The sequence below is a fragment of the Zeus faber genome, assembly GCF_960531495.2.
Source record: "Zeus faber genome assembly, chromosome: 10".
Taxonomy (NCBI): Eukaryota; Metazoa; Chordata; class Actinopteri; order Zeiformes; family Zeidae; genus Zeus; species Zeus faber.
In genome coordinates this window covers 24,484,027-24,501,059 of record NC_137199.1, presented here as the reverse complement: position 1 = coordinate 24,501,059, position 17,033 = coordinate 24,484,027, and the positions used below count along the sequence as shown (strand labels likewise).

The 17,033-nt window shown below is 47.9% G+C and overlaps 1 protein-coding gene across 2 annotated transcripts in view; it reads right to left on the bottom strand.

Annotated features, from left to right (window-relative positions):
- fgf13a (fibroblast growth factor 13a) overlaps window positions 1–17,033 on the bottom strand; it is a 119,753-nt gene that overhangs the window by 41,064 nt on the left and 61,656 nt on the right. The gene's annotated exons all lie outside the window — the stretch shown is intronic.

Here is a 17,033-nt window from a genome sequence, read left to right as displayed (position 1 = left end):
TAACGTGTCAACATGTCCAGCCCCGCACGAAACACCAGAGGTGGGGGAAAGAAACACACACATTCCAAGCTCAATATAAAAATAAAAGATTTGGTGCTTAGTGATTATATATAAAAGCGGACATTTCTGCTGCCTGTGTCCCACAGTCCATTACGTTGTCCTGAGAGAACCTTTTTCCTCAGCGCCTAAATCAAACCCGAAAAAAAATGTAATAAAAACTAAAAAAATAAAATATAATAAATAATTAAAAAAAATCTGAAAGAGATCGGATAAAAAAAATAAATACAAAATACAAAATACAAAAAAAGAGACACCCCTACTATAAAGACAAGTCAACACTTGCAGTAGTTACTGACCGTAACTGGTAGGATGCGTATGCCGCAAATCGTCCCCAACACCTCAGTTTGGGAATGAACGGGACTCAAGCAATAACTCTTTTCTTCCTCCACCTCACGTCAGTAAGGACCCCCACCAAAAACATGCACCCATCATTGTCTGACCAGCAATGGACAATTATCACCTGGTCCCCGGGCGCGTCCACGTATGCTGCCCACTGCTCCTGGCTGTGCCCCCGGAGGAAGGACAAGCCAGGATGGGTCAAATGCAGAGGCCTCATTTCACCGGCCACCATCAAAGCATGTGCATGTGTGTGTGTGTGCAAGCATGTGTTGTAGTGTGGTGTGTTGCGTGACTAATAAAGACTGTTTCTTCTTTCTTCTTTCTTCTATCATTCGAATGAGGGGGAGTCAGGTTTGGGATAAGATCCCAAGCATGCCCACGTACACGTACACACACACACACACACACACGCACGCACGCACGCACGCACGCACGCACGCACGCACGCACGCACGCACGCACGCACGCACGCACACACACACATACAAACTAAGTTGTATTGTTTGTTTTGGGGTGTTTTTGGCCCGAATTCTTTTTTAAATTGTTGACATGCTTTCAACATGCATTGAAACGTTCTTATCCTTAAATGGCAACTGTCAGCCAAGCCACAGCATTGTCTCAGACATACGCACACACGCACGCACGTACACACACACACACACACACACACACACACACACACACACACACACACACACACACACACACGCACGCACTCAGGGAGCGAGGCTGCCAAATCTGATAATGAGACTCTAAATGACTGTTATCTGAACGACATCCATGCCTTTCTTTTTTGCCAGAGCCGCAACAGGAGGCAGATAAAACGTCCATGTATGGGAGAGACCCCTTTGCCAGAAAGGACGAGGGAATAATTGCATGTGTGAGTCATGGACGGTGAGTCAGTCAATCCCCACGGTGATATGCATCGCTTTTGGAAGAATGGATGTTTTTTTTCACGGCCACGAAAAACATCCATTCTTCAGAGTACGCAAGACCACAAATCAGGACGAAAAACAAACTCTGTTCCTTCCCCTCCCTGAGTTATTCTCTTTTCCATTAAGCACAGCACACCCAGGCTACACGAGTCCCCATATTGGATTATGGCATCTGGTATGAAAGAGGAAACGCGGCCAAAGTCTGAAAAGCTGCTTTTGCCAAAATAAATGAAGCTCTGGACCCCCCCAAAGGAATGCTGTAATTAATCGCTTGCTGCTAATTTTACACCACAAGCAGGAACAGGCGTGTGTGATGTGCTGCCACGCCGCATACTCCTCCAAATGTGACACATCAAGGAGGGAGCGGGAGTGACGTTATAGACGCCGTCCCAGACGCCACCTGGTTTTTTTTCCGCCGTCTTCAAAGCAACGAGGCTAAAAGAAGAACGTTGGGTCACGTTTGGGACACTATTTTATAAAGACGTGCGCATCACGCCGCAGCCATCAATGACGGGGTATTTATTGTCTTCGACGTGGGGCTGATAAAAGAGCGGACCATCCTATCCTAAACCGTCCTGTGTTCTCGGCTTTGGAGAGGCAGAGCGGAGGAGGGAGACGAGGCACCGTTTCTATTTGTGCTCCCATCGGAGAGAGTGCCCGTGGACCGTCCGGGCTCGAACCCCCCCGGCGGCCCAGTAACCAGGAGCTCAAAATAACCCTGTTTACAACCCCGGCTCGGGCCCCCGTAATAACTGTGAAATGTTTCTGCAATGGCGGTCTTATTTGTACGGAGGCAACTGGAAGTGACCCATAATGAAACTTGACTTAGAAAGCGTTGCGCTTCCTCCGAGGAGCCTCGGGCGTCTCGTCCCCCGCGGCGCGATTCCAGCTCAACGAGCGGAGGTAGGAAATGTTTTGCGGGACACTTCCGCCGCAGTTACGGCTCAAGAAGTCGGCGGCGAGCAACGCCCGGCCGTAGATCTTCAAGCAGTACGGATTATAGATCCCCGGCCGCGTGGCTGAGGATCGGTTATGTTCGGAGAAGACCATAAGGCCGAGGAGAAACGTTCCGGTGTGATTAGGATGACGGCCACGCTTCCGGCCGGCATGGATTGGTTCAGCAGGTTTTTAAAGCCCTCCCTTCTTGTTTGTCGGAAGGGATCATACGAGCTTAAAATGGCACGACAGCACAAGTGACTCCGCTCGCGGTGGCGGGCGGTTTAAATAGGTCATGTTCCCCACCCAACTCGATGTATCCCACTTTTTCGCTCCGGCCGCGTCTGGCCGTCCGCGGTGCCGCCACGCTGAGGAAATCAATGGAAACATGATGACAATGGATGGCGGTGGACCGGCGCTGGCAACAGGCGCAGGTGGGCGGAGCCGCACGGAGCTGATGGAAAACCCAGTGAAGCAACTCAAGAGAGGGAGAGGGATCTAAAATGTGGGTCAGATCACAGCAGCACAGCGGCAGTGACTGTCTTCCCCACGGAGCGGGCAAAACTCTATTGAAAATTAAAATCGAAATTTGCATTTCCATCTGGGATGCATTTCCTGAATAATCACTTGAAGAGTTAAGATGAAATAAAGCCAATTTCGTTATAGCTCAAAGGTATGCCATCCCCCTTTGGTATTTGTTAAAAAAAAAACATTTCTTTCTTTTGGATTATTCTGTTTTCCTATTTGAGCCCCTGTAACAACACGATCAGGGAAGATGTTCTTTAGAGTGGTGAGAGAGGGGATCTGGCGGATTGAGAAGCCGCTCATCTGCCTCCATCTCTGCAGCGTTGCAGCGCCTGTCCTGCTGAACCACACCTTTTGGGAGGCTTAACAGGAGACTGTTGCCGCACTTGTGAGCGTGTATTTTATGTGGTCTGCGCGTATCTGTCTGTTGAGGTGTTGAGAGACGTGTGTTGCTGCAAAAAAAAGCTCTGTCAGTATTTCATCTCTTGCCGTATTTGGCTTGCAACTGCGATAAAACTGTGAATTATGATGATGTAGAGTTTGGTAAAAGAAAAAAATGCAATGCTTTGAGGTTAATGTCTTTATGAATAAGCCACGTCCTCCCGTGTCATGCACCCGCGACAGCCCCGGTGGGGTGACCCCCAAGCTGTCTTCTGCCAGCCGTCTTCCCCAAGCTGTGGCATTGTTTTTTCTGGTTTCGTTTGGCCCATTCAAAGCAAGCACGAGCAAAGACGAGATAGAACAAACAACAATACACACAATCTAATCTCACATGCTGTGTGCTGATAATTTGGGGGGGCGACACACAGGAGCTCATTGTACTTCACACACTTGTCTGTACGCTTAGGAGAGTTCTGCAGTTCCACCTTAAATCTCCATGGACCAGCTCCAAACGGCTTAGTTGGCTACCAACTTGTGGTTGCCGCCACGAGTTCCATTGTGAGTATTTTGCTGAGCCAATGTTGTGTTACATGGGGTCCTCTACTCCTCCAGAAGGGTCAACAGTATACGTATGTCCATGTATGCATGTACAGTGATAACCCTAAACGACCACCACTGGCACTGCACAGATATGCCCGGCAGCCACCCTCAATCTCTAATTACCACCACCAACACCATACCATTGCCCTGGAATGACGGCTGCAAAATCTCCACTGATGTTTTGCTGTCAACAAACAAACCTTGTCCTGAATAAGAGTGCACAGCAAGGCCATGTTGGTTGTTTGAATTGGAGTCATTGAAATGTTAATTTCAGCTAATTCTCTTCCATAAATAACAGAGCAATGCGGAACAATTTAAGTTGAGTTAAGTCATTACATTGACAAAAATGTTAATTCGAGTCAATACCAAGTTATAATAAGTTCCTCATACAAGCAGTTTTGATTAACATTAATGTTATTCATGCAGTCAGTCTCATCCCATAATGCAAAGTGCTTTTTATCATGCTAGGCAAACAGAAAGAACAAAACTGTGAGCCTGCAGGCGGGTTGGGGGGGTAATTATCACAATGCCCTCGGGTCGCCCCCCCCCTGTGTCGCTCTGTTCTGGAGCGAGCGTACACACATGTGCACGTACACACATGTGCACGTACAAACGTGCATTCCTGTGAGCCTGCCGTGCTCAAAGCTCAGAGTTTAAGCTTTCATATCAATGGGTCACCGCACTGAGCTGCACTGCAGGTCGAAGGAACGGCCGCATATAAGCAGCCGTGCATACAGAAAGACAGTGCTTATGTTAGAGGATATTAGGCCTGAAATTAGGCTTCAGTATGACATGTTCCCATAAAACAGCAGAATGAACAGGTATTTGTATTTGCTGTGTGATGTTGCGGTTAGCCAGCAGACCAGGAGAAACCTGCATTTATGAAACTCTCTGGATGACCTTTAAACTGCACTGTGATCTGGGCTGCGTGTGTGTGTGTGTGTGTGTGTGTGTGTGTGTGTGTGTGTGTGTGTGTGTGTGTGTGTGTGTGTGTACAAATATTGTGTGTGTACGTGTTCGTGCACGCATGTGTGTGTGTTTGCGGTGGAGATATTGGAGATACAGTAACATGAGGAGATTAGGACATATTAACCAATGGTTTGGCAGTCGGAGGAGCAGATTAGTGGTGGGAGGCTGCGTGACACTGGTCTGTTGTGATGATGCTTTACGTGCGAACATGAGTACTCGCGACCGCCCGCCCCCCCGTCGGCCCCGATTGCTCGCCATTACATCATGGGGGCTGCGATATTCTCTTCGCAACGCGCCCACAGAGACGGTAGAGAGGCGCTAGCGCCACGCCGCGTCAGCGCTCGGAACCTCCTTTGCAAACGTCAATGCATAATGTGGAGTTCACCAGCGGAGGCAAAGAAAAGCCGCCTTTAGAATAAGCACTGTGGGTGAAAACTTGCAAAACTGTTTTTTTTTTTTTTTTCACACTGATCACAACTTTATAGCATATGGAGCTCTATATATATATTTTTTTTTTTCCTGTATGAATTCTTTTTTTTGTATTAAATAGAGAAACAAATTGAGCAAAACCCTGAAAGAGACAGAGCTGCCAGTGCTCACTGACACGTCCTGATGTGTTGTACCATGTCTAATTATCCAGTCGCTGGATTAACGCTAATGGCTGCCATAAGGCCCTGGGTCTTAGACAACACTCGTATAAACACACATACACACACGCACGTGCATGCACGCACGCACACACACACACACACACACACACACACACACACACACACACACACACACACACACACACACACACGCACACACGCACGCACGCACACATACAAACAAAGGCAGAAAAACTAAAACATTTTGAGGCTTAAATACACGCAAACATAGACAAATGCCAAAATTTCAGCTCAGATAGACTAAGAACCAAGAACCTGGACAACCTCATAATTCTACTAATACAAATAAGATACACGCTTACACAAAATGAGGGCCCTGATGTTTTTTTTTTTCATGTTTTTTTTATATCAAATCACGTACCTAATGACTCACTTTTATTGTTTGTTTTGGGCTGTTTTTTTCCCCAAAATATCACCTCATTTAAAACCGTTGACATGCATTACCACATGCATTAAAACTCTCTTATATACTTGTATACTTACACACTCTCTCTTAAATGGCAACTGTCAGCCAAGCCGCAGCATTGTCACACCCACACACACATACACCCACACACACACACCCACACACCCTCTGCACTGCTTATACATTCCACCCCTCTGTCAAAAATTAGATTTGGGTCTACGATGATGACTCGTGTGCCTCGTATGCCCTGAATGCTGATAAGTGTGTGTGTGTGTGTGTGTGTGTGTGTGTGTGTGTGTGTGTGTGTGTGTGTGTGTGTGTGTGTGTGTGTGAGTGTGTGTCTGTGTGAGTGTGTGCGCGTGCGGTGAGATGATTGGAGGGGAACCAGCTCGGTACACGGTAGCACTGCGCCCTACACCGCACTGCGCCGGAGGTTTGCCGGGGAGGAAGGGCGTGTGCGTCACAGGAGGCAATGGAGTTTCTTAAATCACTGACAAACACCTGCGGTGGGTAAGGGAGTGCGGCCGGGTACTGCAGTGCATGCTGGGAAGGGGAGGCGGGAGACGGCAAAAGCTTCCCATTGGCCGACGAGAGGAGGCGTCGGGGAGCGATGTTTGACGGCTAAAGAATAACTTCATGATTCATTAACATCATGCATTATTAATGTCCTTCTCATCCATTCCGCCGCTGATGCTCCATTTACGTGACACTGGGAGGGCAGAAATCTGCTGAAGGGGGAGGGAACGAGATTATGTCGGAGAAAAGCTGCTAAATCCAACTCAGTTCATCTTGTTTTGTCACTCCATTAAGATTTATTCCGTTATTTCAATACATGCATAATACGTGGCATAATAAATAATAAATTGCATTTGTTGTTTGTTTTTTTTTCCTCCGCACAATGAATCTTTAAGCCCCGGCGCTTTCTTTGAAGCCATTGGGAGCGGTGGCATCCGTGTTTGAATGAGTTAACATGGTTTTTTTTTTACTGATGCTTGTCAGCAGCTTTAATAGTCCTTCATAACTCCTCCATAGCTCCCAAGTAGTTCACCGCAAAGGGATATTTACCTCGTATTACAGAAAGGTGTTCGAGTCTCCCGCGGTGCCTGACAAATTAAATCGCCGCACAACGGTAGCAGCAAATTAAGTCACGGTATGCGGCAAAATGAAATATAATAATATTCAGCTCATGTCATTTTGATGCAAACCACTAAACCACCTGTAAAAGCTGGTTGGGAGTTTGTGATATTCTTTGGGCAAAGCAGATTTTCTACTACTACTACAGGCCTGGAGTTGAATTTCCTTAACTGTGTTCGTCCACTGGTGAAGCGTTGGGGAAAAATTGTGAACAGCCGAGCTGGCGGCTCGTGGGCTGAAAACAACATGCAACACCCTGGACTTTTTCCAGAAAGAGCCCGGAATCAAGCGGACAAACAATCCATCTCCGGCACAGCGAGCAGAAAATAAACAGGACAGGAGAGAAATTACTACAACTGGCCGGCTGGCAAGGCATTTCATCACCGCAAGGAGAAAAATGCAGTTACTTCCCCGACTTCACAGGCAACAAGTTCGGGACTGGTCGGTAGAGAGAGAGAGAGAGAGAGCGAGAGAGATGCTTAGTTTTTTTAGTTCCTTGAAACATGAAATTAAAAGAAGATAAGAAAACATGTATGTAAAATGAAAAAAATACTACTACTTATAAAAAATAATAAATAAATAAGAAAGTTATCATAAAAAGATAAGATAACATAACATAAATACTTTTCACCTAAATATCCCTGCCTTCACCACCCTCCACGGTACATAGAGAAGAGTACGATTCTCTCGCCCCCCCCCCTTTTTTTTTAGGGTTCTGTCTGCCTTCTCGCTGGTTGGCAGGTGACGTGATGGGAGAAATTGGGTGTCTGTATGAATTTCGAACAACTTCAGCCCAAGCCGGCGATGTCTCCTGGGACGAGACGTTTTACGTAACCCCCTATCCCAGCCCACAAGCACATCAGATGACTCTCCAACATGTCTGCCTGGTGGGAGCCAAACGGGCCCGCTTCCTTCAGCCTGACTGAAGGGCTTAGCAGACTCCGCTGACCCCTTTTTACTCGCAACAGGTTTATAAAGGGATTTTTAAGCGGGAATTATTTTATACATCAATAAAAAAAAAAGAACAAAAAATAAAAACGACTCTCCGCCTGAGAAACTACGTGTGTACAGTATGTCACCAGAGGATGTCCCGGGCTCCAAGGTTCCAGCTCAGAAAGCCTTCGACAGGGGATGAACACATCGACGACTGTGTGGATGAAACCTGTGGCTCGAACTGGCAACCCTGCCAAGCCCTCGTTCAAATAACCAGGCTCAAGCAGCCCACAGGCTAACAAATTGAATCCATTTTCGCGACCGATGTTGTGACAGAAGTAATTTTTGTCTCATCACTCCTGGCCATTTTCTCATAAATATTTTACCAGGAACGGCAGCACTGCTGAGAAAAAGTAATAAATAAATAAATAAATAAATAAATACATAAATAAATAAATGAATAAACAAGCAAGCATACAAACAAACAAACAAACAAATAAATAAAAGAGCTAGAGCACAAATTTATATATATATATATATATATATATATATATATAGTGAATCAATGAGCCCATGGTCGCCCATGACCCTGTCGCCGGTTCATGGGTTGTCCTTCCTTGGACTTTTGGTAGATACTAACCACTGCATACCCAGAACAAGCCACAAGACCTGCCGTTTTGGAGATGCTCTGATCCAGTCGTCTAGCCATCGCAATGGCCCTTGTCAAGGTCGCTCAGATCCTTATGCTTGTCCATTTTTCCTTCTCCCAACACATCAACTTCAAGAACTGACTGTCACTTGCTGCCTAATATATCCCACCCCTTGACAGACGCCATTGGACCGAGATGAGCAATGTTATTCACTTCACCTGTCAGTGGTTTAAAAGTTATGGCAGATCGCTGTGTATACATATATATATATATATATATATATAAATATAATACATATAAATCATTTGACTGGTGACGTGAGCTTCCTACACCATTTCCACCAATAAAGACTAATTTGCACTTGACCAATAAGGACACATTCAGAACGCGTACCGCATGAATATTCATATCTTGCCCAGAAAATAAATCCGCTGCCTGCTCGTCATCTGGACTTTCTCTTCTCCTTTTTCCTACCGGCTATTATAAGTTATTTATTCGAGAATATGCGACTCATCTAAGCACTATTGTTGATTGACGTTATTCTCCTGCCATGATTATAAAAAACTATGTTGGGAAAGGAGTGATTGTCCCAACTAAATTGCCCCCACTAAAAACACACAGCGGCACCACACGGCGGCACCACACCACGCCCACTTAAATATTGCTGTCATTTGGGCTTATATTATTCTATTCTAACTAAAGTTGACGATGGATATTCGTATTTAAAACCCCTCTTTCTCTTAAGACACCTCTTTTAGTCCATAATAATACAGCGGTTTCCAAGGGTACCCTCCGCCACCCCGCCACCCTCTGCAAGTGCCTGGTGTGCAGACTACTCTTATTGATTCTGCCTGGTGCAGATCACGTCAAGCAGCTTTACCCGAGCGGGGGAGCAGAGCTGTCTGATAAGATACAACATCCGACGACAACACCCACTTCCAGATGACAACCTGCAGCGAGAGAGAGCGAGAGAGGGAGGGAGAAGATATGAGCATCGAAATCGAATTACTGCTATTTGTCTCAGACTTTGCCGCACGCACAAAAGTTTTATCCGCGTCTCACGAGTAAATAGAGAGGCGGGACCCGTGGGAGCAGCCGGTTCTGCTGCAGGTTCGTGTCGCGCCGTGTTTGAGAGCGACGCGCTGATGAATAACTGGCGGCGCGCTGCACGGCTGGCGACGCACCAGGCTCTCACTGTGCTGGTAATTGACTCTTACGGGGGACCAGGTGCCCTCCGCGAGACAAAATATTTGTCTCCGTGAGAGGCCACGGATTACATTTTGGACCTTAAGGTGCTCCTGATGAGCACTTTTCATGAAGGAGATCCACTATTTGCCATTACAGCATGTGTGGCATTCTTTTCAGTTCGTGCGCTTAGTTGTGTGGCATTAAGCAAAAGCAAGAGGTGTCATATTTTGGGACGTTATGTGATTCAACGCCTGTTGGTAATTTATTAATGCTGTTTGTCAATATACATAATGGATTTATGGTCTATTGCTATTTTTCTCGGCTGTCAGCGACCTCCATTAGCCTCCATTAACAAAGTTCTGACTCAGCAGTTTGTTGTTGGCAGCGCTTTAAAGAGCTTAACACGTGTTCACATGAGGGCAATCCGTCAGAGCCAAACACACTCCAGTGGCGTCGCACCAGCAAGTTCAGCGGGATTATTTCAAGAAACAAGGAAAACACTGCATTCCAGCAGATTTTTAACCATATGTATTTGTTTACCTCTTGACACTCTGCTGACAGCAGAGAAAGTCCGATGTATAAAAAAAAGCGAGATAGCTGGCGTGACACTGATCATACTCCAGAATAACCTGCTATAAAACACCAAAGAGGCCTTGACTTCAATGAAATACTTGAAATACTTCTATTCATCATTAATTCCAAGTACTCTAGCCACACATCAAAATCTGGTTCTCTTAAACCTTTTTTTTTTTTTTTTTTTTGTCCTACACTTTTCTCAGTGTCTTTTCAAAGACGTCAGTCTGTTGTGGAGTAATAAATAGTGCTAAAGAGAGGAGCCGAGATGAATATGACAAATCACACGGGCCCTGATGGAAGGTAATGGGTCTGGGCAGCTCCGCTCTGAGTCACTTTCCCGAAAGCGAATGTGAGTGACGTCACGAACACTCAGTCACGGCGTTTGTTCCCCCCTGAGGCTTAGAAGGAACCAGAAAACAAACGCTGCATCAGCATCTGTTCCAAAATGTCCGGAAATGTCGCACTAAGTGCATGCGCGTAGGAACGGGTTAGACTAGTGATTCTCAACCTTTTTCCGTATCGAGGACCCTCAATTTCATACGCACTAGGCCATGGACCCCATTTGACAAGGTTTTGCGTCTGGGACCCCAATCTGAGAATTTTGAATGAGAATATTGTGAGATATGATTTAGACCACAATTTTATACCTGTCTTTACTAAAGTAAGGGAGACAACAGTGAGACTATGTTCAAAACATCTATTATTGCTGTCACTGTGCAAGAGACCTGGAACCACCTTGAAGGACCCCGAAAGGAAAACCACCGGGTTAGCCTACTGAGGTACCGGGTGACATACTACACAGTAGGTGTATGATGCTGAACACATGAGTTATGTGTGGGGGTGGTGGCTACATCACACTAACACACACAACTACGTTTCTCACTCCTCTCCTTCTGTTTAAATTCCGTCCCGGCACGAAAAAGAAGAAAATATATTATTTGAGCCACTCCCTTTACTAAAAACAATACAATCTCGTCTACTGCTCCCCCCTCACGAAGACTTTACAATTCCAGGGAAACGGTAGAAAGAAAAACTGGCGTTTTCCCTAAAGCAGATGGATTTGTTTTCCTTTAACTTCACATCACGTAACGCGGCACGGTGCATTTTGATGCCGTTCCAAGGGGCCTCAGAGGTCATGAGATGTAAGCCCGAACGCTTCCCGAACTTCTCCGTGAGGCAGCGCGGATATGACACCAACACAATGACAACTCCCTCCAGTTCACCGCATGCCGCAAACCTCATTAACATCGGTTTTATTTATTCCTGCAACGTCTATTTATGTATCGACTTACGCAAATAGCGGGAGCTTAAAGCTGTTGGGTTTGCAGAGAGAGACAGAGCGAGAGGAAAGACAGGGGATAGAATTTTTTTTTTTTTTAAGTAGTTCTGCCGAACAAAGTGTTTATTCCCTGTCACCGCTGCGGTGTAGAGGGCGGCGGCGGCGGCGGCGGCGGCGGGACACGCCGCGGACGCCGCGTCAAGATAGGTGACGCCGGCTCGGCTGAAATATAAATCACGGCGCGTTAACTGTTCACAGCCGTCTCTTCTCTCAGAGTGTTTCGGGGGCTGCACCCCCCGCGTTTCCATTTTTGGCCCCCACGGCCGACTGGCCGGCAGGCGAGCGAGTTTGTCGATAAGGCGCTGAGAGCCGCTCAAGGAGACCAAGACAAGAGAAGGGGAGAGGAGAGGAGAGAAGGACTCGCCCGAGCCCCTGGGGCAGAGGAAGCGTCCATCCTCCTGTCTGCCCCTCTTTGGCCTGCAGCGCAGCATCAGTCGGCTTGAAGGTACGACTGCCGATGAGGTCACAACTCCGCTCGGGTGTCCTCCAGTAAAATGATTCATAGTTAAACTTCACCATTAGAGAACGCACAACAATGGCTGCTTTGATCATAATTTTTTGGACTAAATCATATCAACAGTAACAAAACAAATCTCCTCAGACTGGGGTCCCACGGACCAAACCCCATCAGATGGGGGTCCATGGCCTAACGCGTATCAAATTGAGGGTCCGCGAAATGAAAAGGGTTGGGATTCACTGAAACTACAGTCTATAACATCTGTAATAAAGCAATTTAAAAAGGTGTCATATAAACTGAATCCAACGAGTGCAGGATAAAAGCTCAAACGCCACCCCCCGTTACCATGGTGAGGAGGGTACCCGGCAGAAAGAAGAGCTGAGTAATGATACTTCTTTAAATATGTTCCCCTTGTATTTTTGCTGGCGTCTTCTTCCCAGAAGGAAAATAAAGCAAACCCCCCCCCCCGAGGTTGCGCTGCAGCGAGTGTGATTACACTTCACTCCGGGTTCCGCGCTCTGCGTCAACGCGTGCGACACCTCCAACGTCTTACACAACGATCGGAGTCATCTGTTGTAAATTCAGTCACGTCCGACCGGCGCTGCCGCCAAACGGAATAATATATCTGTAGTTTCTCCAGCCAGACCTCTGCCACTACAGCCTGTCTCTCTCTCTCTCTTTCTCTCTCTGCGTCTCTCCCTCCTCTCTCCCTCTTTCTATGGTCTGTATCCGCCTTTCCCCCTTATCTTAAGTCTCTCCCTCTCTCTCTCTCTCTCTCGATAGTGGCGCCGCCCCTAGCGGTCGCCTGCGCCGGCGCTCCGGTTACTTTCTTACTCTTTAGTATTTTTTTTTCCTTTTTTTATCACAATGTTCGCCAGAAAAACATCAACAATTAACTCATACGGCCGCGATGCACTCATGGATATAAAAATTTCCCTAAACGAACAACTTTGGGACTTTTTATCCGTGGGAGCAGAGTGGCCGGCGGAAATCCTACGCGGGAACACTCGCAATAACAACTACAACAACAAAAATGGAGTCGCTGTTCCACGAGCCGGCCCACGGAGGAAGCACCGAGGTAAACGAGGCGGCATTCGGTTCAGAATGAGGACGCAACCTTACCGTCCACCTCTGCCAAGCATCCTTCTTGCTAACGTCCAGTCCCTGGAGAACAAGATGGATGAACTTCGAGCGAGGATTCAATTCCAGCGTGACACGAGGAACTGTTGCGTCCTCTGCCTAACGGAAACATGGCTGACCCCACTGGTGCCGGATGAAGCCATACGTCCAGCCGAGGCCTTCTCCGTGTTCCGCGGCGACAGAACGGGAGAGTCGGGGAAATCCAAAGGTGGAGGCGTCTGCCTAATGGTAAACAACCGCTGGTGTAACGCCAACAACACCAAATTCCTCTCCCACTCCTGCTCGCCGAACCTGGAACAGCTGACCATACTATGCCGTCCATTTTATCTCCCCCGGGAATTCAGCACGGTCATCATTACAGCCGTTTATATCCCACCGCAAGCGGACACCGACGCAGCTCTGTCGGTTCTGTACGATGTGTTGTGCGGATTTCAGAACAGACATCCCGATGCGGCTGTGGTGGTGACTGGGGACTTTAACAGGGCCAACCTTAAAAAAGTTCTGCCGAATTTCCACCAACACATCTCGTGTGCCACCAGGGGAGACAGAACTCTGGACCATTGTTACACTCCTTACAAGAACGGATACAAGCCCGTGTCGCTTCCTGCTTTCGGGAAATCAGATCACGCCGCGATCTCGCTGCTTCCTGTTTACAGGCCTCTGATCGCGCGGGATCTGGTGATGACGAGGGAAGTGAAGCGGTGGACGGACCAATCAGAGGCTGCGCTTCAGGACGCTCTGACTGACGTAGACTGGGACATGTTCCAAGCGAGTTCAAGTGACGTCAGCGAGTTTACGGAGGTTGTAGTGAGTTTTGTGGCTACGCTCGCGGATGAAATCGTTCCCACGGTGAAAGTTCGGATATTTCCAAACCAGAAACCATGGGTTGATAAATCCATCCGCTGCGCTCTGAATGCGCGCACGGCCGCTTACAACGACGGACTTGTATCTGGTAACATGGACAACTACAAAGCGGCGTCGTACAATCTGCGGAGGGCAGTGAAGGACGCCAAACGGACGTACAGAGACACCGTGGAGCTGCAGATGGAGCGGGGGGACACAAGACGCTTGTGGGAGGGGCTGCGAACAATAACAAACTACAAGAGCAGCTCCTCCCCAGCCACGAGTGTGGACGCCTCCCTGGCCAACCAACTGAACTCCTTTTATGCGCGGTTCGAGTCTGGCAGCAAAACCGCTAGCTCGCCGGCTAATTGGAGCTACACCGCTGGGGATGAGCGCGCACTCTCAGTGTCCGTGCACAAGGTCAGGAGGGCTCTGATGCGGGTGAACACCAGGAAAGCTGCGGGCCCAGACGGCATATCTGGACGAGTACTGAAGACCTGTGCTAACCAGCTAGCTCCGGTGTTCACCACAATATTCAACATCTCCCTGGCTGAATCAGTGGTCCCGTCCTGCTTCAAGAGGTCCACCGTCGTTCCTGTCCCGAAGATCGCCTCTCCAACCTGCCTGAATGACTACCGTCCGGTGGCCCTCCCCTCGGTGGTCATGAAGTGTTTCGAGAGGCTGATTAAGGATTACATCTGCGCCTCCCTCCCCCGCACCTTGGACCCGTTGCAGTTCGCGTACCGGCAGAACAGATCCACGGATGACGCGGTCTCCCAGGTACTGCACACCACGCTCACGCACCTGGATGGCCAGAAGGGGGCCTATGTGAGAATGCTGTTCATTGATTATAGTTCAGCTTTCAACACCATAGTTCCCACCAGACTGGCTGTCAAGTTGTTGGAGCTAGGATTGAATGCTCCGCTGTGCACCTGGATCCTGGACTTCCTCACAGGCCGCCCCCAGGTGGTCAAGGTGGGGAAGTACATGTCAAGCTCCCTCACCCTGAATACAGGATCCCCCCAGGGCTGCGTCCTCAGCCCCCTACTGTACTCCCTGTACACACATGACTGTGTGGCCAGGTCCAGCTCCAACACCATCATCAAGTTTGCTGACGACACCGTGGTCGTGGGCCTGATCACCGACTGCGATGAGAAGGCCTACCGCGAGGAGGTGGCTGACCTGTCACTCTGGTGCCAGGACAACAGCCTCCACCTGAACGTCAGCAAAACCAAGGAGCTGATTGTGGACTTTAGGCGTGGATCACAATCGAGGACGCACGCGCCCTTGTGGATTAATGGGACTTCTGTCGATAGGGTGAGCAGCTTCAGATATCTGGGAGTCCACATCACAGAGGACTTAACATGGACTGTTCACACAGACACTCTGGTGAGAAAGGCGAGGCAGCGTCTCTACCACCTCAGGCAGCTGAGGAAATTCCGGGTCTCGGTGAGGATCCTCAAGTCCTTCTACTCTGGAGCAGTGGAGAGCATCCTGACAGGCAACATCACTGCCTGGTTTGGGAACTGTACTACCCAGGACAGGCGGGCCCTGCAGAGGGTGGTGCGTTCAGCTGAACGTACCACTGGAACTACCCTCCCCCCCTTGCAGGAGTTATACACCAGGAGGTGTAGTAGCAGAGCCCGTAGGATCATGAAGGATCCTCATCACCCCAACAACGGACTGTTTCAGCTGCTGCGGTCAGGCAAGCGCCTCCGCAGTCACGCAGCGAGAACAGAGAGACTGAGACGGAGTTTCTTCCCTCAAGCCATCAGAACTGTCAACGCTGACCTCACCAGGGGTCCTAACTGAGCCATGCACTAGGCTCCACTACCTACTGTACTGTATGTAGCATACTGTACCGCATACTGTATCACTGTTCAGGGTTGTTCGTGATGCCGTATTGCTGCGCCGTACTGTTGTATACTGTGCTGTATTATCCCAAACACTACCTCACACTATTCACATTCACATGCCACTTTAATTCACATGCCACTTTAAATGCACATATCTGTATATACATAGGCATATTCCTTCAACCTATTCCATTTTATTTCAATTTATTTTTTATTGTATTTTATTCTATATATTTTTTATCTTATTCTTTAAGTATTCCACTTACTGTATTACGTTTTAGGAGTCAGTTAGTCGGTCTATTAGAAAGGAATTTTCAACTTTTTATTTTATTTTATTTTTTGTACTTTTTCCTAGGACTTATTGTGTGCTATCACCGGGTGCGTTGCATTACATTTCACTGCATATATGTATGGAAGTATGTATATGTATGTGACAAATAAAAATCTTGAATCTTGAATCTTGAATCTCTCTCGCTCTCTCTCTCTCTCCTTCTCACTCGCCCCCCATCCTGCAATCCTCATTCCTGAGCGATGACTCTCTCCTTCTTTTTCCAAAGTTTCTTTTGTTTACATCTTTTCACCGCCACAGGATAATTGATATATCGCTGCTGTACGGGAGTTAAAAAAATGACAATTACATTTTTTTTTTTTTTCAAGGCGGAGCCCGCCTTTTTGGACGGAAAGAGAAAAAAAGTTGCGGCGCTGTATTTCGGAGAGCAGACGGCGGTCATGAAATATGCATCTTGCCAATCTTGAAGTCTGAAAAGGCAAACAGGTTGTTGTTTTTTTTTTCTCCCATGGTTGCACTCTCAAGAGACGGACGATAAGCGATGCAATCACAGACCGATTGCCAGACGGGTTTTTGGCGGCGGCACAGAGGGATCTCAGCGCCGCACTGCGCGTTCTTCACTCCACAAAGACACCCCCCCGCGCGCGTTTATTTCCAGGGCCATATCGTCATGCTGCTGCGGGCCGCGGCGAGGGGGGAGGAGGAAGAGATCGGGATGAAGGGATGGGACGAAAAGGCCGACGAGAGCCGCTAATGGTTGGAAGTGGAAAAAAAATAAAATAATAACGAAGCAAAAAAAAAAAAAA